This window comes from Hemitrygon akajei, chromosome 2 (genome assembly GCF_048418815.1).
Source record: "Hemitrygon akajei chromosome 2, sHemAka1.3, whole genome shotgun sequence".
NCBI classification, from domain to species: domain Eukaryota; kingdom Metazoa; phylum Chordata; class Chondrichthyes; order Myliobatiformes; family Dasyatidae; genus Hemitrygon; species Hemitrygon akajei.
Genome location: NC_133125.1, coordinates 22486334 through 22510160, shown reverse-complemented (window position 1 = coordinate 22510160; position 23827 = coordinate 22486334). Strand labels below are relative to the sequence as shown.

Sequence of the window (23827 nt, the reverse complement as noted above, 5' to 3'; positions counted from 1 at the left end):
GTATCTGTAACTGAGTGTAGCTTGAAGGGTTTACCGAATGTTTACTGTCCATTTTATCTTCAAAGTAAATAGCTAATCAACCTACTGTTAGTGAGTGCCTTCACTCACCGACCCGGAGAACCTGATTTCCCACAACAACTCCCACTGTGAGCAGGGTAAGGTGGTTGAACAGAAGGTGAGTATCTTTAGAAGGAATAATAAGAGAGAGAACCCCTTGTGTGAGCAGCGCCGAGTCGCGGAACAGCAGTGCGGGATTTCAGAGTCTCGGCAACTTACTGGTGGACTACGGGATGCCCGCAGACTGATCAGACAACTTGTACTCCAGCGGGGTGGAAGTGGAACATCACATTGTGACCGTACTTAATAAGGCAGGGTTCCCCAAGAGAAAGGGGAGCCAGCATCTATAGTAAGGCAGCAGCGTGACGTAATCTCACTAAAGGAGAAAGAGGTCAATAGGCAGAGGAGTGAGATGGAATTGCGAAGCCAGTGATGTGTTACGAGGGGAGAGGCTAACTGGTCAGCACAGACCTGGGCCAGGGAGTTAGAGGATAAGAGCACAGAGACGGCCTGTCAGCTATTGAAGGTGCAGCAGTTAGTCAGGGGCTGCCCGTAGGACTAAAAGGCAACCCAATCCCATTGAAGTCCAAGCCCTAATGTTGCGGGGAGGCGACCTTGACACGAGGATGTGGGATGGGGTTATGTGGTTAGATGGAGAGGGGGGAGAAGGGAGGTTAGTAGAGAGCCTCGGGAATCCGCCTCGAAGTGAGTGCCTTTCCACCTACGCAGCCTCACCAGAACAGGCCAGACTGGTGGCCACATGGTCCCTGATCCGGCAGGGGGCTGCATGCCCACAGCTCCTCCAGCCTCCACGGGACAGGGTGAGGAAGAGCAGCAGGCTGGGGGGGGAGAACCTGGGTACAATAACACAGTGAGTCTCACTGAGACAACTACCATCAGGGAGTTCTCCGAGCTGGGAAACGTGTATAGGCAGAAACCAGGTTGCTGAGGATCTGGGATGCAGAGAGCTGGAGTAAATTTACCCAACACAGGTGGCGGGGGGGGGGGGGGCGGGGGGTGCTGTCATCCCACCACACGATCAACAATGCCCTGAGAGTGCAACCTGTCTCCCATGGGGGTGATGAATCGCTTTGGGGCAGGGCAATAGTGGCAGTGAAGGTCAGGCATCCCTCACTCTTTGAGGGGGATTTTCAGCCCTGAGAAGAGTGGAGCACAGCGGAGGAAATGACCAGAGCCCTTCGTTGGTGGGCTCCGGTAACAGAGATCTGTCACAACAGTGACACCCCCCCACCACCGGAGGATCACAGGTTAACCTCGATCATGGTGGGGTATAAACTTAAAGAAGCAGCCCACGGCCTAAAAGGAGTGGTGCTGCCCTTATTGTGACCAGCGATGGGAGGCACCATAGACGCTGCCTCAAACTGCTGGAGGGATTAGAGTACGTGAGGGGAGGTCCCTGTAGTTGGGTGTGCTAATTAGATTACTGACCACGGTGTGACCCGTATATCCACTAAGTCCACTCAGTGTCCAGGACGAGCACCTGCCCGTGATGGCCAGTGTAGTAAAAGGACTACCACAGAGGCAGGAAGATTTTGGACAATGGCCATTCCCCATTATGGTACCGCCAGGCTGTCCCGGGAACTGATTCATCTGGCCTCTGTGATGGAGGCACTGGCCAGTGAGACGGCCACAGCACTCAAGCAATAATAGGTACATTTAATGTCAGCGAAATGTATACAATATACATCCTGAAATTCTTTTTCTTCGCAAGCATCCACAAAAACAGAGAAGTATGCCAAAGAATGAATGACAGTTAAACATTAGAACCCCAAAATACCCCCCCAGCTCCCCCCTCCCATGCACAAGCAGCAGCAAGGCGACAACACTCCTCCCCCGCCACCGAGCACTCACGCTGCGGCAAAGCATCAATCAAGATACAGACCCCAAAGGCTACTCGTTCACCCCGGTAATTCGGCATACCACAGGCCCCACCCCACCCTAATAAGGGAAAAAGAGGTGTCCCTGTTTCACAACGACAGGGGAGACATAACAAACAATTCGCTGATTTATGATGTTACAAGTCTGTTCCGTTGCTTTTCCTGAGCTCTGCACCCAGAGTCGGCCCCAGAAACGCTCAGCTGTCTGGACACACAGCCTACGGAAGCTAACCCGCTGCTCCCGATGATCCGAGTTCTCCTGCAACGCCTCAGTCAGGGTCACCGGCCTAGAATCAGCCCGTCTCCAAAGCCATGAAAATCCGGCACCCTGAAGATGCGCTAGTTTTCCAGACCGTGTCCTTGGGATATCAAATGCGGCTGGTCATGAGGCCCTGAGAGCAGATCCCATTCCCGCAAAGAACCAAAGTTAGTGTGTAACTCCAGGTCAGGGTCTTCAAGAGAACCTTGAACGTGAAAAAGAAGAGGTATCAAAGATGGAAGTAGAGCTGTTTCCGAAGATGCAAGCAAAGGAGTTGCCATTTAGCGCCACGCAGAGGATGCAACGACAGGAGTGCCTGCTGAAATGATGGCTACTTGAATGGTTGCCTTAAACAATCTGTCACAGAAAAAGGTGGCACTTGTGCCATTATTGGCCAAGAATGATGCACTTATATTCATAGAAACATAGAAAATAGGTGCAGGAGTAGGCCATTTGGCCCTTCGAGCCTGCACCGCCATTCAGTATGGTCATGGCTGATCATCCAACTCAGAACCCTGTACCTGCTTTCTCTCCATACCCCCTGATCCCTTTAGCCACAAGGGCCATATCTAACTTCCTCTTAAGTATAGCCAATGAACCGGCCTCAACTGTTTCCTGTGGCGGAGAATTCCACAGATTCACCATTCTCTGTGTGAAGAAGTTTTTCCTCATCTCGGTCCTAAAAGGCTTCCCCTTTATCCTTAAACTGTGACCCCTCGTTCTGGACTTCCCCAACATCGGAAACAATCTTCCTGCATCTAGCCTGTCCAATCCCTTTAGAATTTTATACGTTTCAATAAGATCCCCCCTCAATCTTCTAAATTCCAGTGAGTATAAGCCTAGTCGATCCAGTCTTTCTTCATATGAAAGTCCTGCCATCCCAGGAATCAATCTGGTGAACCTTTGATGAGTCGGGGAACATCACTCACCTGTTTGATCACATCTGACCGGTGGGGGTGGTAAGATTAAGAGCGTGGGACCAGTTCCATAGCTATTACACTCTGGGGGGAAGCTGGTGGCCTCTTGGGGCATTGGGAGGTTGGTGGAGATTAACTAGTGGGTTGATAATTGTGTTATGCTTTGTGTATAGTATAGTGCGATGTCCGTGGGGATTATATTACCCTGCGGGCCGAGCATCGTAGTGTTGTGGCTTTCAAAGGGTGGGGACTGACCAGTGTAAGGAGCATTGTGGCCCCTTCACTAGCTTCTGTTTAGCTGATGATGTCACGGTGCCGGTAGGGTTTAATTCTGGCACGTGTTAACCTTGCAGTATCTTTTCCTCTCAAGTCGCCGTGGACCAGAAACAGCAGACAATGGGGGGAGGGGGAGGTTTCTGCAGTGCCGGGGGCCCAGATACACATAAATAAGTACTTGCTACTGGTGTGTACGCTTAGTGTTAGTTTTGTCCTGCTATTTTGGGCGCTCAGTTTAGATAAGTATCTGTAAACTGTTAGGTTGAAGGGTTTACTGCATGTTTAGTTGTCTGTTTTGTCTTGTAAATAAATAGCTAACCTATTTATTGTTAGCGTCTTATGTACCCACTCAGTGAACACACGAACATGATTTCCCACAACATTTCCTTATCTACTCTATTGATCACATCTTCAAAGAACATGTAACATTACAGCACTGTACGGGCCCCTCAGCCCACAATGTTGTGCCAATCTTTTAACCTACTCTGAGGTCAATCTAACCTTAAAAAATATGCCTCCTCATATTAAGAGTTTCCACAAGTGTCTGGCTATCCACTTGATCTATGCCTTTTATCATCTTGTACACCTCTATCAAGTTGACTCTCATTCTCCTTCACTCCAAAGGGAAAAGCCCTAGCTTGCTCAACCTAACCTCATAAGGCATTCTTAACAACTTCAGTAGATGAGACAGACATGATTTCCCTTTTGTCAGTCCATGGTAATTATGCTCAGTCTTATCTTTTCTAGATGTCCATACATTACGCACTACATTGTTCAATACAAATTACTGCATTCTGCATTGGTTAGTCTAAAAGGTCAGTAGTTCCATGTTTTCTCTCTCCTTTCTTTCTTAATTAGCAGGATCACATTTACTACCCTCTAATCTAAAGTAATCCATTCTAGAGTGTAAAGAATTATGAAAAGTGACAACCAATACATCCACCATCTCCGCTGCCAATCCTTTCAATACTCTGGGATTTCAGATTTCCTGGACCTGCAGCATTTTGTGTTTGTGTGGCTGAGAGAAAGTGGCCTAGGAGAAGAAATTCTTAAAAGCCACTGACAGCTCTTTGCTGGAGTCAAGTTCCTCTTCTGGGCTGCAGTCCGGAGGCTTGAAGCCAGCAGCTATCGCCATTCCCCCAAAGCCTGAGAAGTTTTGGACTGTTGATGCAACAGGAAATTGTGCTGATCATTATAATGAGATAAACGCACAAGTAAGCATCAGGTCAAATCGGGTAAAGTACACAGAATGAACTCAGCTGGATGAGTTCCAAAACTGGAAGAATCACGATTATATGCTGTAATCAGCAAAAAAAGTAACAACAGAATTTGACTTTAGATTGATTGAGCAATTTCCATATGTAAGAATAATTGATTTTTTGATGTTAACTGCTGCTTTGCAATGATGTATAAGGTTGTCAGACATGAGTCATTGAAAAAATCTTTGTAAGCAGTAAGTTGAATTCCTTTCTAGCATGAGTACTTTTACATAAAAGAAATTCTTTGACATTGACTAAGATGTCTGACCAAGATTTATTTTTTTATTACCAAAGAATTTGCTGTCTAGTCACATCTAATCAAAGAAACCTGGAAGTCTAGACTTGCTATTGCACTGAAGCAGGTCATTTGGGTTGTGGGCCATGATGTCTCCCTGTACAACACCACTCTTTCTGCATACGTAGCAATGTAATGTCCCTCAAGTACCTTGTTCATTCTGCTATGACTAAATATTTACACACGAATTTCAGACAACTATGGTCCAGTTTTTACAAAAAGTTTCCCTCAGATCCACCATGTGCTTTTAGCCCAACAATTTGGCCTTGTGCTTGCCAGTCCTTCAAACCACATCTTATTGCAAACAGCTTCTCCCTAGATTAACGAAACCAGACACAATTGTGTAAGTTTCCATCAAATCACCTCTCTGACTGTGGACAGCGTGGTGGTGTAACAGCTGGCATAAAGTTTTATGGTGCCAGCAATTGGGATTCAATTCCCACCGGACTCCCTAAGAGTTTGCACGTTCTTGCCGTGATCGCGCGGGTTTCCTCCAGGTACTCTGCATTTCCTCCACTTCCAAAGACCTATGAATTAGTAAGTTGTGAACATGCTGTGCTGGCAAGGGAAACATGGAGACACTTATGGGCTGTCCCAGCACATACTCGGACTGTGTTGATCATTGACATAAATGACACTTCTCACTGTATGTTTCAATGTACATGTGACAAATAAGCCTAATCTGTATCTTTACCTCAACCTGCTTTCATCATCTTCCACCACCATTCAATGCATTCTGGTGAGACCTTCCCCCAAACTAACTCAACACACTACTTAATGGAAATAACGCTGAGAATTTCAAAGATAGGATGGATTGAGCGTAAAATAAATGTGTTCTGATAAGAGAATAAGGCTGCCTCATATATTAATTATGAGATTCTAGATGCCTTTTTTAGATGAGGTCTGGCTTGTCTCAGAGGTCAACCCTCGCAAAGCGCCAGGCCCCGATGGTGCACCTGGTAGGGCACTGAAACTCTATACTAACCAACTGGATCTGTTCAAGGACGTCTTCAACCTCTCATTGCTGTGGCTGGAGGTGTCCATCTGCTTCAAAAGGCCGACAATCATACCAGTGCCCAAGAAGAGCAGGGTGAGCTGCCTCAAAGACTATCACCCAGTGGCACTCACATCTACTGTGATGAAGTGTTTTGAGAGGACGTGAACGGAATCAAATCCTGCCTAAGCAAGGACCTTCACCCACTGCAATTTGTCTATCACCACAATAAGTCTACTATGGATACAATCTCACTGGCCCTCTACTTGGCCTTGAATCACCTGGATGAGAGCAATGCCCATGTCAGCCTGCTGTTTGTTGATTGCAGCTTAGCTTTCAACACCATCATACACTCAGTACTAATCAACAAGCTCCAAAACCTGGGCCTCTGTACCTCTCTCTGCACCTGGATCTTTGACTTCCTCATCGGGGAAACCACAGTTGGTGCGGATCAGAAATAACATCTGCTCCTCACCAATTATCAACACTGGCACACCTCAGAGATGTTCTCTCTCTCTCTACACACACAATTGTGTGCCTCGACAGAGCTCAAACACCATCTATAAATGTGCCGATGACACAACTGTTACTGGCAGAATCTCAGATGGTGACAAGGAGGCGTACAGGAGTGAGATAGATCAGCTGGTTGGGAGGTGTTGCAACAACACCTCACACTCAATGTCAGTAAGACCAAAGAACTGATTGTGGACTTATGGTGAACTACATATACCTGTCTGGACCCCCCCCCCCCCCCGCTGACTGCTCCTGTGGCTCCTCCCACTGACCGTGGCTCCTCCCACGGACCCCGGTATAAAGGCGATTGGAGACACAGCCCCGGCCTCAGTCTCCAGGATATAGTGGTGAACTACAGGACTTCAGGAAAGGGAAGTTGAGGGAACACACACCAAACCTCATGGAGGGATCAGCAGTGGAAAGGGTGAGCAGTTTTAAGTTCTTGGGTGTCAACATGTCTGGAAATCTATCCTGGACCCAACATATTGATGCAACTACTAAGAAGCTCTGACAGCAGCTGTAATTCATTAGGAGTTTGAGGAGACTTTGTATGACACCAAAGACTTCTTCAAATTGCAACAGATGTACCATGGAAAGCATTTAACCTCTCACTCACCATCTAGTATGGAGGGGGCCACTGCACAGGATCGGGAAAAAAAGCTGCAGAAAGTTTTGAACTCAGCCAGCTCCATCAGAGGCACTAGCCTCCCAGCATCGAAGACACCTTCAAATGACATCCATCACTGAGGACCCATATCACCAGGACATGCTCTCTTCTCATTGGTACCATCAAGGAAGAGGTACAGAAGCCTAAAGACACACGTTCAATGTTTCAGAAGCAGCTTCTTCCCACTACCTCAATATTGTTCTCTTCCAGATTTTTTTGCTCTCCTTTTTCACTCCTTTTTTAAAAATATATTTCTTATTGTACTTTAGTTTTTAAAAAAATATTACATATTTCAATGTACAGCTGCCACAGAATCCAACCGTAAAAAAAATGGGGAAAAGCTTACATATAATTGTAAATTCATGTTTGCAGGACAGTGAGCACCAGAAAAATGGGTTGGATGATAGTGCAACCAGCCTCTGCTGAAAGTTGCGGCTGTAAACCCCACTTGCCCACAGTCAGTTGGGCAAGATACGGAGGCATTAAACCTCAGCTGGAAGAGAGGAGGCTCGCTCCCCACACAAAACATAAACATCCCGAATGAGTTTCTGAAGTTCAGGGACATTTATAAAGATCAGAATTTTCAACAAACAAATGATAGAAGCACATAAAACACTTAAAGTAAACAATAACACTCAGCTGGCACACACAAAATGCTGCATTCCACCGGCATTTTGTGTGTGTTGCTTGAATTTCCAGAATCTGCAGATTTCCTCGTGTTTGACACTCAGCTGGTATGAAATCCTAATAAAAAACATCTGCTTTTTCCCTTTGCTTCTGAATCCACAGGGCTTGGAGTCCCTACTGGACAATCAGATCCTATGCCAAGTATCATTAGCCATAAGATATGAGTAAAAGTTCCTCAGCATAATGCTGAGGCTCTGTTGTAAGAACATGTGGACCTTTAGAGTCAGAACTTACTGCAGCTCACTTAGTAAATCCCAGGCTTGTGACCCCCTTTCTTTCCAGTCCCAAAGAAGGGTCTTGGCCTGAAACATCGACTGTTTATTCATTTCCTCAGATGCCGTCTAACCCTGCTGAGTTCTTGTGTGTGTTGCTTTGGATTTCCAGCATCTGCACAATTTCTCGTGTTTGTGTGTTCAAAACTGCTCAGACAAAAGTGTGAAATTTCTTTGACCAATCGGACCTGCTGACTCCAAATAAGATTTCTCCAGTACCTTTGGCACAAATACAGGCCAGCCTATGTTTTTCTGGTTCTAATTTCAGTGCTGAAGTAAACACTTCCAAATATTAAATAAACATACTTACAAAGATGTCCTTCATTTTCAAAAGTATATTTTTCTATAAGCATATGTTTGAAATTTATTTTGTTTTATAATTGATAAAGGTGAAACATTATAAATTTGTTTAGTCCATTTAAATCCCTTGAATTGAGATACTGAAATAAATTCTGCAAGTTGTCATGCAAATAATTTAGAAGCAAAAATTATTCCATTAACCATATTTACACCAATCAGACATGAGTTTTCCCTTAGTTTATACGGTAATCCTAACTCTGACATTATTGTCATACATTCAACATGCTATTGTGAGATTTGGCCTGATTTAACTGAACAGGTTAGCAAACGGTTTGATGAATCAAGAGCTGGGAATTTTCAAAAGTTACAAACACCAAGTAGAACAATTTAAAAAAATAGATTTTTATGGATGAACAAGTTAAAACTAAACTGAGTCCAGTATTAGTTTGAGTTTAAGGTGGGAGGTTAAAAATTTTATTAAATGGTGCTACAACAACCTCTCACTGATTATCGGTAACACCTAAGCTCTGATTATAGTCTACAGGAGGAAGCTGTTCAGAGGTCCATAAGCCAGTCATCATTAGAGGATTGGAGGTGGAGAGGATCAGTAACTTTAAAAACATTGATGTTATCATATCAGAAAATCTGTCCTGGGACCAGCACATAACTGACACCACAATTAAGTTGACAGTGTAGTTAAGAATGTGTATAATGAGTTGGCCTACAACTCGTGTTCTCAGTATTATTTATTTACAATTATTACTGTTATTATTTGATTTTTTTGGATTTGCACAACTTGTCTTCTTTTATGCATTGGTTGTTTATCAGTCTTTGTGTGTAGTTTTTCATTGTTTCTATCGTATTTCTTCATTCTTCTGTGAATGCTCACAAGAAAATGAATCTCAAGGTAGATTCATTTAGTATATGGTAAATACACTAAGGTAGTATATGGTGACGTAGCTGGCCTGTCAATCACCCATCACGCACCATCCTTCTAGAAGGTGTAAAATACAATGCAGTTTGATCCTCGCAGAGATGCTTCTGCCTGGTCTGTCCTGCACCTGTGCATGTGGTGAGATAAAATGAGCAAAGGCTCTTCACATTTCCGGGTTTGGTTTCTGAGTGGCTCTGCAACCACCGTGCTGTCTCTATAACACCTTATTCCACAAGCGTAATAGTGCAAACTACTCAACAAGACTGGAATCCTACACCTGGGGTTGTGAAGAATGAACTCTGAATGTAGAGAATTCCAAGTACTCACATTCCCCCAAGAAGGGAAACTCTTTCTTACCTTAATTTTTAAATATTATCCAGCTTTCTCCCACTGAACTAATTTTGGATTCACTTTTGCCTGAATCCCTGTTTTTCTGACCAGCCTCCTATACAAGACTTAATACAACACAGAAGAGCTGCAGCAGGTCAGTTGGTTCATAGCATTCCCCGTCTCTTCTGTAGCTCTGCAGCTTATTCTCTCTCACACACCCTTCAACTCCTCTGAGTGGTTTTGGCTCTAAGGCAGGGGTTCCCAACCTGCGGTCCGCGGATCGCTCTGTTAGTAGTAGAAGTCCATGGCATAGAAAAAGTTTTCCACTTAAGGGAAATTTACAGGTGTCATTGAACATATCAATCACTATGTGACGTGTGGTGTTGTAGGAAGAAACCAGAGCATCTAGCAGAAATCCACAGTCATGTGGGGAAAACATGTAATCGACATGTAATCAAGCTTCAAGATGCACACTCGACGTTTTAGGATCAGCTCCTTCTGCTCCATCATCAAACTTCTGAATGGTCCGCAAACCCAGGAAACAAACTCACTATTTTGTTCTCTTATTGCACTATTCTTACATAGTTCTACTGTAATTTACAGTAAATTTTATGTATTGCACAGTACCGTTGCTGCAAAATAACAAATTTTGCGACGCATCTCAGTGGTAATAAACTTGATTGTGATTCACAAAGTCAGGAAATGAGGACTGAGCCCAGATCCTTGGGGTAATGTGCAACGAGACTCCGTTGAGGCAAATGCCTTGTGAAAATTCATGTAGACTATATCAAACATATACTCCATGACACTAATTAATTTAATTGCTACTGGCCTTGCATGATAACTTTCTAGGGTGTGTCTATAAGGGTGTGTCTATATGTCTCCTCAAACCTCCTAATTATCAACATTTACTAGTCTCTCAACTTAAAAAAACACAGTTCTTGCTGCTCAAGTCTGCCTGGGTATATTTCTGCAGGTGCCAATTCTCATTCCTCCCCTTCTGCAGGCTACACTACAGGCTTGTCTCTTATACGTTTCTTTCATATGTTTGAGAAAAATTATATCGCCTCTTTCACTGGAGAGTACAGGACATGCCCTGGCATGCTCCTTGACTTTAAAACATAGGTAATCTGATGACAGATATACATGCTAAAGAATATCTTCACCTAACAGTGACATCAATTGGTACCTGCATAAACTTGAGAATGTATCTTCTTTCAAAGACTCAAATATTCCACTCTTTTACTGATGACACATACAATTCAATGGTCTCTTCCTCACACAAATTTTCAAAACCAGTTCATTTGCATTTTTGGAAAAAATATCCAGGTGAAAGGAAATGGGACGAGGACAAAACCTTCAGCGAATGAGACTAAGAGAAGGCCCCCTTGTGACACTCTCTCTGATTATGTCTTTATCGAAAAGTAATTTCATTTCAGTTTTTAAAGGTGTAATCTTTGTCCAGTGGCAGCAATTGTATCTGCGTCGATATAACAAATAATATTCACTTCCGTTCATCTCTAATTAATTAGGTTGTGTATAGCTCAGTTAATATTGTATATTATTTGCTCAAAAGACTATCAAGAGATTTTGTTCTAGTTAAAAATTGTTGATCTAAATGTTAACTTAGTTTGTTTCCCTTCTTCTGCACAACCACACCCCCCTCCGCCACCCACCCTACCCCACAGGTGTTGCCTGATCTCCTGGGCGTTTCAAACCATTCCTGTTCCCTCTTTCAGACAGAAACGTAGAAACATAGAAAACCTACAGCACAATACTGGCCCTTTGGCCCATAAAGCTGTGCTGAACATGTCCTTACCTTAGAGATTACCTAGGGTTACCCACAGCCCTCTATTTTTCTAAGCTCCATGTACCTATCCAGGAGTCTCTTAAAAGACCCTATCGTATCCACCTCCACCACCGTTGCTGGCAGCCCATTCCATGCACTCACCAATCTCTGTGTAAAAAATTTATCCCTGACATCTCCTCCTATTTCCAGACACTTTAAATCTGTGATCTCTCGAGTTAGCCATTTCAGCCCTAGGAAAAAAGCCTCTGACTATCCACATGATCAGTGCCTCTCATTATCTTATACACATCTATCAGGTCACCTCTCATCCTCCGTCACTCCAAGATGAAAAGGCAGAGTTCATTCAACCTATTCTCATGAGGCATACTCCCCAATCCAGGCAACATCCTTGTAAATCTCCTCTGTACCCTTTTTATGGTTTCTACATCCTTCCCATAGTGAGGTGACTAGAACTGAGCACAGTACTCCAAATGGGGTCTGACCAGGATCCTATATAGCTGCAACATTACCTCTCGGCTCCTAAACTCATTTCCACGATTGATGAAGGCCAATGCACCATATGCCTTCTTAACCACAGAGTCAACCTGAGCAGCAGCTTTGAGTGTCCTATGGACTCAGACCCCAAGATCCCTCTGATCCTCCACACTGCCGAGTCTTACCATTAATACTATATTCTGCCATCATTTTTGACCTACCAAAATGAACCACCTCACACTTGTCTGGGTTGAACTCCATCTGCCACTTCTCAACCTAGTTTTGTATTCTATCGATGTCCCACTGTAACCTCTGACAGCCCTCCACACGATCCACAACACCCCCAACCTTTGTGTCATCAGCAAATTTACTAACCCATCTCTCCACTTCCTCATCCAGGTCATTTATAAAAACCACAAAGAGTAGGGGTCCCAGAAGGTGACCTGAGGCGCTCCACTGGTGACCGACCTCCATGCAGAATATGACCCGTCTACAACCACTCTTTGCCTCTGTGTGCAAGTCAGTTCTGGATCCACAAAGCAATGTCTCCTTGGATCCCATGCCTCCCTACTTTCTCAATAATCCTTGCATGGTGTACCTTATCAAATGCCTTGCTGAAATCCATATACACTACATCTACTGCTCTATCTTCATCAATGAACTTGAAATGAAATTAATGAAATGAACTTGGTTGGGTGTCAGGTCTCAGGCAGGCATTCTATGAGTATGTGAAGAGCAAAAGGATAAGATGTGAGAGAATAGAACCAACCAAGTGTGACAGCGGAAAAGTGTGTATGGAACCGGAGGAGATAGCAGAGGTACTTAATGAATACTTTGCTTCAGTATTCACTACGGAAAAGGATCTTGGAAATTGTAGGGATGACTTACAGTGGACAGAAAAGCTTGAGCATGTAGATATTAAGGAAGTAGTTGTGCTGGAGTATTTGGAAAGCATCAAGATGGATAAGTCACCAGGACTGGACAAGTTGTACCCCAGGCTACTATGGGATGCAAGGGAGGAGATTGCTGAGCCTCTGGCCATGATCTTTGCATCATCAATGGGGACGGGAGAGGTTCCGGAGGATTGGAGGGTTGCAGACCTGGTAGCCCAAGAAATTATAGACCAGTGATTCTTTCTTCAGTACACTATTGGTAAGTTGATGGAGAAGTTCCTGAGAGGCAGGATTTACGAACATTTGGAGAAGCGTAATATGATTAGGAATTGTCAGCATTGCTTTGTAAAAGACAGATGGTGTCTTATGAGCTTGATTGAATTTTTTGAGGATGTGACTAAACACAGTGATGAAGGTAGAGCCGTAGATGTAGTGTATATGGATTTCAGCAAGGCATTTGATAAGGTACCCCATGCATTGATAGGATGCAAAACTGGGCTGAGAAGTGGCAGACGGAGTTCAACCCAGGTAAGTGTGAGGTGGTTCATTTTGGTAGGTCAAATGTGATGGCAGAATATAGTATTAATGGTAAGATTTTGGGAGTGTGGAGGATCAGAGGGATCTTGGGGTCCGAGTCTATAGGACACCCAAAGCTGCTATGCAGGTTGTCCCTGTGGTTAAGAAGGCATATGGTGCATTGGCCTTCATCAAATGTGGGATTGAGTTTAAAAGCCGAGAGGTAATGTTGCAGCTATATATGACCCCGGTCAGACCCCACTTAGAGTACTGTGCTCTGTTTTGGTCGCCTCATTACAGGAAGGATGGGGAAACCATAGAAAGGGTGCAGAGGAGATTTACAAGGATGCTGCCTGAATTGGGGTGCATGCCTCATGAGAATAGGTTGAGTGAACTCGGCCTTTTCTCCTTGGAGCGAAAGAAGATGAGAGGTGACCCGATAGAGGTGTACAAGATAATGTGAGGCATTGATCGTGTGGATAGTCAGAGGCTTTTTCCCAGGGCTGAAATGGTTAGCATGAGAGGGCATAGTTTTAAGGTGCTTAGAAGTAGGTACAGAGGAGATGTCAGGGGTAAGTTTTTTATGCAAAGAGTGATGAGTGCGTGGAATGGGCTACAGGCGGCGGAAATGATAGGGTCTTTTAGGAGACCCCTGGATAGGTACATGGAGCTTAGAAAAATAGAAGGCTATGGGTAACCCCAGTAATTTCTAAGCTAAGGAAATGTTCAACACAGCTTTGTGGGCCGAAGGGCCGCTATGTGCCGTAGGTTTTCTATGTTTCTATGTTACCTAAGCAGGTTCATTTCCCAATACCAGATCAAGTACAGCCTCTCCTCTTGTAGGCTTATCTACATATTGTGTCAAGAAACCTTCCTGAACACACCTAACAAACTCCACCCCATCTAAACCCCTCACTCTAGGGACATGCCAATCGATATTTGGGAAATTAAAATCTCCCACCACAACAACCCTGTTATTATTACACCTTTCCAGAACCTGTCTCCCTGTCTGCTCATCGATGTCCCTGTTACTTTTGGGTGGTCTATAAAAAACACCCAGTAGAGTTATTGACCCTATTCTGTTCCTAACTTCCACCCACAGAGACTCAGTAGACAATCCCTCCATGATGTCCTCCTTTTCTATCTCTGATCAGCAGTGCCACGCCCCCACCTCTCTTGCCTCCCTCCCTGTCTTTTCTGAAACATCTAAAGCCTGGCACTTGAAGTCACCATTCCTGCCCCTGAGCCATCCAAGTCTCTGTAATGGCCACAACATTATAGCTCCAAGTACTGATCTACGCTCTCAGCTCATCTGCTTTGTTCATAATACTCCATGCATTAAAATAGACACATCTCAAACCATCGGTCTGAGCGCGTCCCTTCTCTGTCACCTGCCTATCCTCCCTCTCGCACTGTCTCCAAGCTTTCTCTATTAATGGGCCAACTGCCTCTTCCTCTGTCTCTTCAGTTCAGTTCCCACCCCCCAGCAATTCTACGTTTGTAGTTTAAACTCTCCCCAATAGCCTTTGCAAACCTCCCCGCCAGGATATTGGTCCTCTGGTATTCAAGTGAAACCCGTCCTTTTTGTACAGGTCACACTTGCCCCAAAAGAGGTCCCAATGATCCAGAAATCTGAATCCCTGCCTCCTGCTCCAATCCCTGCCACGCATTTATCCTTCACCTCATTCTATTCCTATACTCACTGTCACGTGGCACAGGCAGTAATCCTGAGATTAATACCTTTGTGGTCCTGCTTCTCAACTTCCTTCCTAACTCCTTGAAGTCTGTTTTCAGAACCTCCTCCCTTTTCCTACTTCGTCGTGGCTATCCCTCGAGGTCGAGGATGATGGTCTTTGTTCCGTTTCCACAGAGCGAAGATGCCTGTGCGGGTATTTGTTTAACGTGTACTTGATGTTGCACTCCAAGAAGCACACGATACTTCACAAATCAACCAACTGATTCCAATGGCATGGAAACCACGACAATTGGAGCTGATGAATTTGTTGCAGCCTTCATCCGCCTTCACAGCCGTTGAGTTCAAAGTGACTTCGTCCACCTGTTCCACCATTGAGGTCTTGTTTGGATTGTTCTTTGTCAGGGACCTCACCCTCGACCTTACCACCATGGGTGAGCCTACCAGGAGCATAGCTCCAGACGGTATCGCCCTCGGGATCTCAGGACCACACAAGCTTCTCCAACAGGACAAGGTGACGATCCATGGTGAAGCTCTTTTCCTACCTATGTTGTTGGTACCAATATGTACCACGGCCTCTGGCTGTTCTCCTTCCCACTTCAGGATATCATGGACACAATCAGAAACATCCCAGACCCTGGCCCCTGGGAGGCAAACCACCATCTGTATTTCTTTCCTGCGTCCACAGAATCGCCTGTCTGACCCCCTATCTACAGAGTCCCCTATCACTACTGCCATCCTATTCATTTCCCTACCCTTCTAAGCCACAGGGCCAGACTCTGTGCCAGAGGCGTGGACACCATTGCTTCCCCAGGTAGGCCGTTCCCCCAACAGTACTCAAACAGGAGTACTTATTGTTCAGGGGTACAGCCACTGGGTAACTCTCTAGCTTCTGACTCCTTCCCTTCCCTCTCCTGACTGTTACCCACTTATCTGTCTCCCAATGCCCCAGTGTGACTACCTGCCTATAGCTCCTCTCTATCACCTCCTCACTGTCCCTGACCAGACGAAGGTCATCGAGCTGCATCTCCAGTTCCCTAAGGAGCTGCAGCTCAGTGCACCTGGTGCAGATGTGGCCATCCGGGAGGCTGGGAGTCTCCCAACGTCTCACATCTGACACCCAGCACAGAACACCGGGCACAGATATTGACCATCTGCACGGTTTTACTTTTCCATGACATTACCAAGTATGCAGTTTTGACAAACTATTGTGCCTTTATTTAAGAAGGACTGCAAGGACAAGCTACAGGGTGCAGTGGTGGGATAATTAAAAGGTAGGGAAAAGATTCAAAGATTAGCTTTATTTGTCACATGTACATCAAAACGTACAATAAAATTGTTGGGACCACTTTTTTTTTACATTATATGTCAATGACATGGATGACGGAATTGATGGCTTTGTGGCCTGGTTTATGAATGGTACAAGGGTAGGTGGAAGGGCAGGTAGTTCTAAGGGAGCAGAGAGGCTACAGAAGGACATTAGGGGAATGGTCAAAGAAATGGCAGATGGAATACAGTGTTGGGAAGTGTATGATCATGCACTTTGGTAGAAGAAATATAAGCGCAGGCTACTTTCTAAATGGAGAGAAAATTCAAAAGTTTAGGGTGCAAAGAGACTTGGGAGTCCTCGTGCAGGTCCTCCCTAAAGGTTAATTTGCAGGTTGAGTCAGTGGGGAGGAAGGCAAATGCAAAGTTAGCATGCATTCCGAGATGACTAGAATATAAAAGCAAGGATGTAAAGCACTGGGGAGGCCTCACTTGGAGTATTGTGAACAATTTCAGGCCCCTTATCTGAGAAAGGATGTGCTGACATTGGAGCGTGTTCAAAGGAGGTTCACAAAAGTGACTCTGGGATTGAAAGATACCTTCTCACTGGAATTCAGAAGAATGAGGGGTGACCCCATTGAGACCTATTGAATGTTGAAAGGCCTCAGAGTGGATGTGGGGAGGATGCTTCCAATGGTGAGAGAATCTACAACCAGAGGATTCTGCCTGAGAATAGAGGAGCGTCCTTTTAGAACAAAGATGAGGAGGTATTTCTTTAGTCAGAGAGTGGTGAATCAGTAGAATTTGTTGCTACATGTGTCTGTGGAGGCCAAGTCATTGGGTATATTTAAGGCAGAGGTTGATAAATTCTTGATTGGTCAGGACATGAAGGGATACAAAAAGAGGTGTGGATGATGCAGTACTAACATTCCTGTACCATACCTACACACACCTGGAGAGGCCCGGATCATTTGTTAGGATGTTGTTTGTGGACTTCTCCAGTGCATTTAACACTGTGCAACCCCATCCCATGGGACACAAGCTCCAGAGAATGAAAGTAAACTCCCACCTCATACTCCTCATCCTCACAGACAGACATCAAACAGTGAGATATAATGGTTATTGGCACACCAACAGGCAAACATCAACTGGAGCACCACAGGGCTCGGTTATCTCACCAGACTTGTTCACACTGTACACAGACGACTGCAGAAGTTCACACCCAGGCATGCAGTACACCAAGTACTCAGATGACACAGCCATCATTGACACTACCAACTCTGATGACTGTATCAGTGAGGAAATCAATAGAGTTGTCAGATCGTGCACAAACAACTATCTGGACCTGAAACCCAGTAAAACCAAGGAAGTGGTAGTGGACTTTAGAACAGTACACTGTCCCAAACTTGGAAATAAGTGGGCAGTTGATAGAGCGTATTGGAGAATACAAATACTTTGACACAACTATAGATAACAAACTCACCTTTGAGACCAATGATACTCTCCAAGTGCCAACAATGGCTGTTTTTTTCTGAGGAAGATGTGGAAACTTCAGGACAAGTCATCAATTCTCCATCTTATAAATGCTTCATAGAATCAGTAGTAACCTACGACATCGCGGCATGGTTTGGAGACATGAGCTCTATCAACAGATAGAGCCCATTCAACAGAATTGTCAGAATAAGCAGTAAGGTCACTGGCCAGGAACAAGAATCACTCTGTAGCATCCATAAGAGATGGACAATAAAGAAGGCTCAATAAATAATAGAGGACATCACATATACTCTTCACACACACTGCACTCTCATGCTGTCTGGACACTGCTACAGGTCCCTGCCCATCAGCACCAGAAGAGCCTTGTCCAGTTTTGTGCTTTCCTCCATTTGCCCCCTCAACACTCAGCTTTGAATATATAGTATGCTTAGCAACTTTCACTGTAAGAACAGTCAGTTTTATTATGTGGACTTGTATTTTAAATTACACGCATTAATTTTTATAGTCATTCTCTATTGTATTTTATATTGTGTTTGACTCTATGTAGTGTGGTGTTGTGTATCTTAGTTGTGTGAGGTTCTCCTTACCACTGCACAAAGTTCCTCACAGAAAATAAAGTGATTTGAATTGAAATGCCGGGAGTTGGGGGGAGGGGTGTGGCCTGTGAGGGAAAATTGATCAGCCATGGTAAAATGGCGGAGGAGACTCAGTGGGCCAAATTGCCTAATCCTGCTCCTATATCTTATGTATATAAGTGATTGGGCTGAGAATGTGGGTGAATAGTTAGTTTGCAGATGACACCAAATTTGGTGGTGTAGTGGACGGCGAAGAAGATTGTCTAAGGTTACAACAAAGTCTAGATCAACCAGGGAAAGGAAAGGCAGGTGGAATTTAACTGAGAAAGTGCTAAGTGGAGCATTTTGGCAAGCTAAGCCAGGCCAGGAGTGTTGTTGAACAAGAGACCCAAGGATATAGTATATAGCTCCCTGAAAATGGCAGCACAAACAGACAAATTGGTTAATACGATGTAAGTCATCGTTGGGACATTGAGTAGAAGAACTGGAACATCATGTTACAGCTGTGTAGGACATTGGTGAGACTGTACCTGGAATATTGAGTGCACTTGTGGTTGGCAGACTACAGGAAGAGTGTGATTAAACTAGAGTGGGTGCAGAAAAGATTCACAAGGCTGTGGCAGAAACTGGAAGTTTGAGTTTAGAGGAGAGGTTGGATAGGCTTAAAGGTTTTCCCCTGGAGCAAATGGACCTGAGAGGCAAGTCTTACTGAAGGCGGCACAAACTGCCAGAGAAAGTGGTAGAAGTGGGTACAATTGGATAGATTAAAAGACATTTGGACAGGCTCATAGATGGGAAGCATTTAGGGGGTTATGGGCAAAATGCAGGCAAATTGCACCAGGAAGACACCTTGATTGGCTTGGAGTAGTCTGCTTTATGGCTCTATGTCTGTATAAAAAGAGCAAAATTAGGGAAGTGTGGTGCGCGGAGATTAAATCATTACAACCCTAGTCTTTAACTGGTTACGTAAGTAATAATTATTTCGTTGGATTAAAGGAATTTCTATGATTTTCCCCCCAAAGAGCCTACGTGGAATTAGTCGTTTTTGGCTGTGCCTATAAAACAATGATCAGATTAAATTTTAAAGTTCGCTGTCACCTCTTTGCTAACACATACATTGGATCAAAAATATGCCGTCTTCCAGACTTTTTTTTTAAGAAAAGAGTGTGTCAATGTTCTTTTCAGTTCTAAGTGGTCTTGGGGGCAAATAAAGACGCTTTAATGAGGTACTGCATTGGGACTTTTGTTTCGGTGTTGGGAGTTGATAACATATCTTAATCTGCATAAACTCCCGAGTAATCTGTCCAACCGCAGAAGCAATTGTTGGGATCGCCCTGCATAAAGGAACATTAATAACATATGTTTTTTTTTTAAACTGCTTTTTGAGTTCGCGTCTGAAACGTTGCTCCGCCACTTTATATAACATAGGCTGCACGAAACGCAGTCAGTCCCTGCCAATGAGTCAACACAGCAGAATTCAGACAGCACCCTCGCAACCTACCCTGCTGGAGCCCCGCGCCGCCTGATTGACAGCAAACGCCGCCGCGTACCTCGCCCTTCAAGGCTAGCAACATTCCAAAATAGAATCCAAGTGACGTCAGCGGACCAATTGAAGGTGGAGATAGGCTGGGCTGGGGAGTCAAGTTAGGTTGAACGGCGGCATTTTCGCTTCCTGCGTCCTGATTGGGTGTTTTCCCCAGACTGGAGGAGTTTGAGTTGATTATTAATGCAGAGTAAGCAGTCTGGCTTTGCAGCAGGACCATTACCACCACTGAAGCTTTGGATTAAAGCCAGCAAGACTCAGAATTAGCTCATTGTTCAATACAGTCCAACTACGGGCACTGGGGTAGACAGTAAGCCAGAATTTTTGGGAGCTTTTCAAAAGCTGACTGTACTTCATTTTTGGACTTGAGTAATTACTGCACATTTGAAAAAAAAATGCTCCCTATTTGGGAGCTACATGCAGATCTGTATGTAGACCGAAGGTGGAGTGGGGCAGAGGGCTTTGTCTGTAAGTATTGTACCGCGAAGCAATCTGTTCTGCAGTCTGGTCTTAAAAAATTATATTTAAGAAAATCGTTTTAGTTTCTGTTTGACCAGCATAAATGACTAGTGTGATAAGCGCTGTGCAATGCATACGAGCATTCTTTTGTTCTTTTGGTCTTGCAAACAGTCTTTGAATCTAATATTACAATTTTTTCCCCCCATTTAGCCTTTGCAGACGTGTTTTATGACGGGTAAATTATACACAGATCTTGTCTGAAAATGAGAGCTAATTTTCTTAGTATATAGGTGTTTAAAGTCGTAAGGTTAACGATGTGCTTGAAAACAGTGTTCCGTACATTGCAAACAATTCTATATATTTTTTAAAAAATTGAATGTTCTTTCCCTTTTTATAGTTTGTTCCACCTTAGGAACTGAGGTGACCTGCCCGAGGTCCCGCCTCTGCCAGAAAAGCATGCAGATAAGGGTAAGGTTTGACCGTTTCTGACAAAAAATGTGCAGCAATCGTTTGGTAGATACGTGGTTAATAAATCACCAAAAGGAGTAAAATGCTTATTTGCACAGTGCTGCAAACCAGTGCTTTCTGCATGTTCACCTATGTGGAAAATACATGCGGTTAGTCGCGTTCACTAACTACAATTTAATGCATCATTCATGCAGATTTTTGATATTAATTGTCCGGGCTCCTTCGGCAACTAAGAAAGTAAATTCATATGAAGAGATGAAGCAAAACCTACTATCAATGTCTCTTTCCAGATGTCTTTCTATTCCTTTAGAAAATATGCATTTTTTCATTATAGCAAATATATTGCAGTTTTCCAAACGATACTCCAAAATGACCTAATGGGTAAAATGCTTTCCCATTGGGTCGTTTTGCAATAATTTATCCAGCGTCTCCATATGATTAGAGAAACAGCATAGATCTTTGACTTGAATATGAATTCCTTATGCAGTATTTGGCTTCAGTGGTGCTAATCACTTGTGTTATATATTCCTCTTCTTTTTAAAATGGTGAAACATCCTATTGTACTACGCCGAGGTGATGTTTAAAAAAAAATTGACACTGAGTCAGAACGGGAGATTAGGGCTTATTGCCAAAAGCTTGGTCAGAAGTAAATTGGAAGAAGTGTAACATGTATGAGAGGGACACTTAACAAGAAAATTCTGGAGCTTAATGGTGGAAGAGTTAAAATTGGCAACATGGAAAGAGCCACAATCGAATCTTGAGAGCTAAATTGCTCAGCATGTATGTCAAGAAAAGAGCTATTTGGCCCCACTAATCTGTGTTGGTGTTTATATTTCACACGGATCCCTTCCACTGTGTCTATTTTATCTTAGCTGTGAGGCATGCTGTATCTTTTCTGAAATTTTCTTGACTTACTATATTAGCTTTTTAAATTTTAATTATGCTACCATGATTAATTTTGTTTCTTATTACTTTATCCAGTAAGTGTTATCATTGCAATATACTTTAACCATATGTGATTAATCAGTATTAAATTATTTTTAAACTTTTGGCTCATTAACTTAAGGGTGAATGAGGTCTTATGACTGACTAAATATGAAATTAAAATGTTTACTGTAGATCATTTATTTTTTTTCAGTGTCCCTGCACAAACTCTGAATTCATCATGCATATTTTTGTTCTTATGTACTTCACTACTGTTGTCAAAAACTTAAGATGTGTCTCGACAAAATCAAGTCATTCAAGTTTACAACTTGCAAATCCAGTTGCAAGTAGGGTCACTGTTGAGAATGAATAATGACTACCATAACAGCATCTTGTATTCATCTATCAGTGAGATGATTAAGGGTGCAACACTTGAAAAGGGACAATCTAAGAAAACATTAGGACAGGTAACAGGTTTTAAAGGGGGATGGCAAGTACAGGAGTGAGATTTGAGGAAGAAATGCTGGAAATAAGAGCCTTGGTAGTTGAAGATGTTGGCTAATTATTTTGCTTGAGGACGCAGGGAGAAAGATGTGAATGAATTTTGTAAGCAGCGTTTTGGATATAAAGATTGTGCGAAAAGCATTGGTGTGCTGGAAATTTAATGACAATTTTCTGACTACAACATTTAAGGCATTGGGTCGGCATTCCTATTGGGGAAACTCTTTGGGATAGGCGGGCTGACTGGTCATTAAGAGCCACTTTGCCAAGTGTGTGGGACTTCTAACTTGATACACGTGTATTTTTGAAACCTGGCAGGGCAATTAATATGAGACTACAAAAAAGGGATGAAGAATTATAAATATTCCAACCTTACAGCTGTCTTTCTGAGTTGCATTGAAAACTTTTAATGGGTGCTAACCAAAGTACTCGAGAGTTTAACATCGGTAGCTGAGCGAAGGGCGTTGAGTAGGCTACGGTCAATTATGGATAACTCTGAACATCCTCTACATAGCACCATCCAGAAGAGAAGCAGTTTCAGCGACAGGTTACTATCGATGCAATGCTCCTCAGACAGGATGAAGAGGTCAATACTCCCCAATGCCATTAGGCTTTACAATTCTACCGCCAGGACTTAAGAACTTTTTAAAAGCTATTAGTAATGCTTTTTGAGATAGTGATTTAGATGCATATCATATTTTTTACTGAGTTAAGTATTGTATGTAATTAGTTTTGCTACAACAAGTGTATGGGACATTGGAAAAAAAGTTGAATTTCCCCATGGGGATGAATAAAGTATCTATCTATCTAATTTGTGTGTGTTGGGGGGTGGGGGGGGGAAGCTTCAAAGAAGATGACAGGATTTGAATTTTGTACAGCTTGCGGAGTGTAGTGGTGCCCACGTGCACTGCACGTTACAGCTCTCTCTGACCACACCACTGTAGCGCTGCCTGTGCTATGATGAGTACACAGAACCATGATGAAACCTCGGTAGTGTGCTCCTCATGGACGAAGCTGCCAGACTGGAGAAGGTCAAGCTGGCCACAAAGGCCCTATATCTAAACAACAGGAGCTCAGTCGGACACCGTGAGATCAGGTGGCTGTAGATATTTGAAACCGTATCTGCTGTTTGCAGGAGCTAACGTGGCAAAGTTTTCTACCTGAGTGAACCTGAACTCATTTTTGTGGCTCTCACTGCCTCTTAGATGTAGCTGTCATTGGTTGCCTGGATGTGTCGGACATGGTGCCCCTAAATCATTCGCAAATGCTGCTGGAAATCAGGGCGTCTCATTCTATCAATGTGCCCCAGTCTGCAATATGATTTCCAAGCAACCTTCGTTCCCTAGCATCCATCCTTCCATACCTCTGAATAGATTTGCTATCCAGCAGTTCAGAGGGCAGAGGTATCTCCTTTGCTTCTGAATTTTAAGATAAAGTTGATTTTACCTGTGAGGAGCCCAGATGATTGAGTTCGGAAGTGATTCAGTAAACACCAGGTGTACTTTAAGTGACTCAGCAACTCTGGAGCCACCTTTCAGTGTGCACTGAAATGG

General features: G+C 43.7%; 1 long non-coding RNA gene across 1 annotated transcript in view; it reads left to right on the top strand.

Annotated features, from left to right (window-relative positions):
• The first annotated feature begins 20077 nt into the window (after positions 1-20077).
• LOC140739786 (uncharacterized) overlaps positions 20078-23827 on the top strand; it is a 30799-nt gene continuing 27049 nt past the window's right edge. The window contains exons 1-2 of the long non-coding RNA XR_012101751.1: positions 20078-20390; positions 20779-20849. This is a non-coding gene — a long non-coding RNA (uncharacterized lncRNA). The remainder of the gene's footprint in view (positions 20391-20778; positions 20850-23827) is intronic.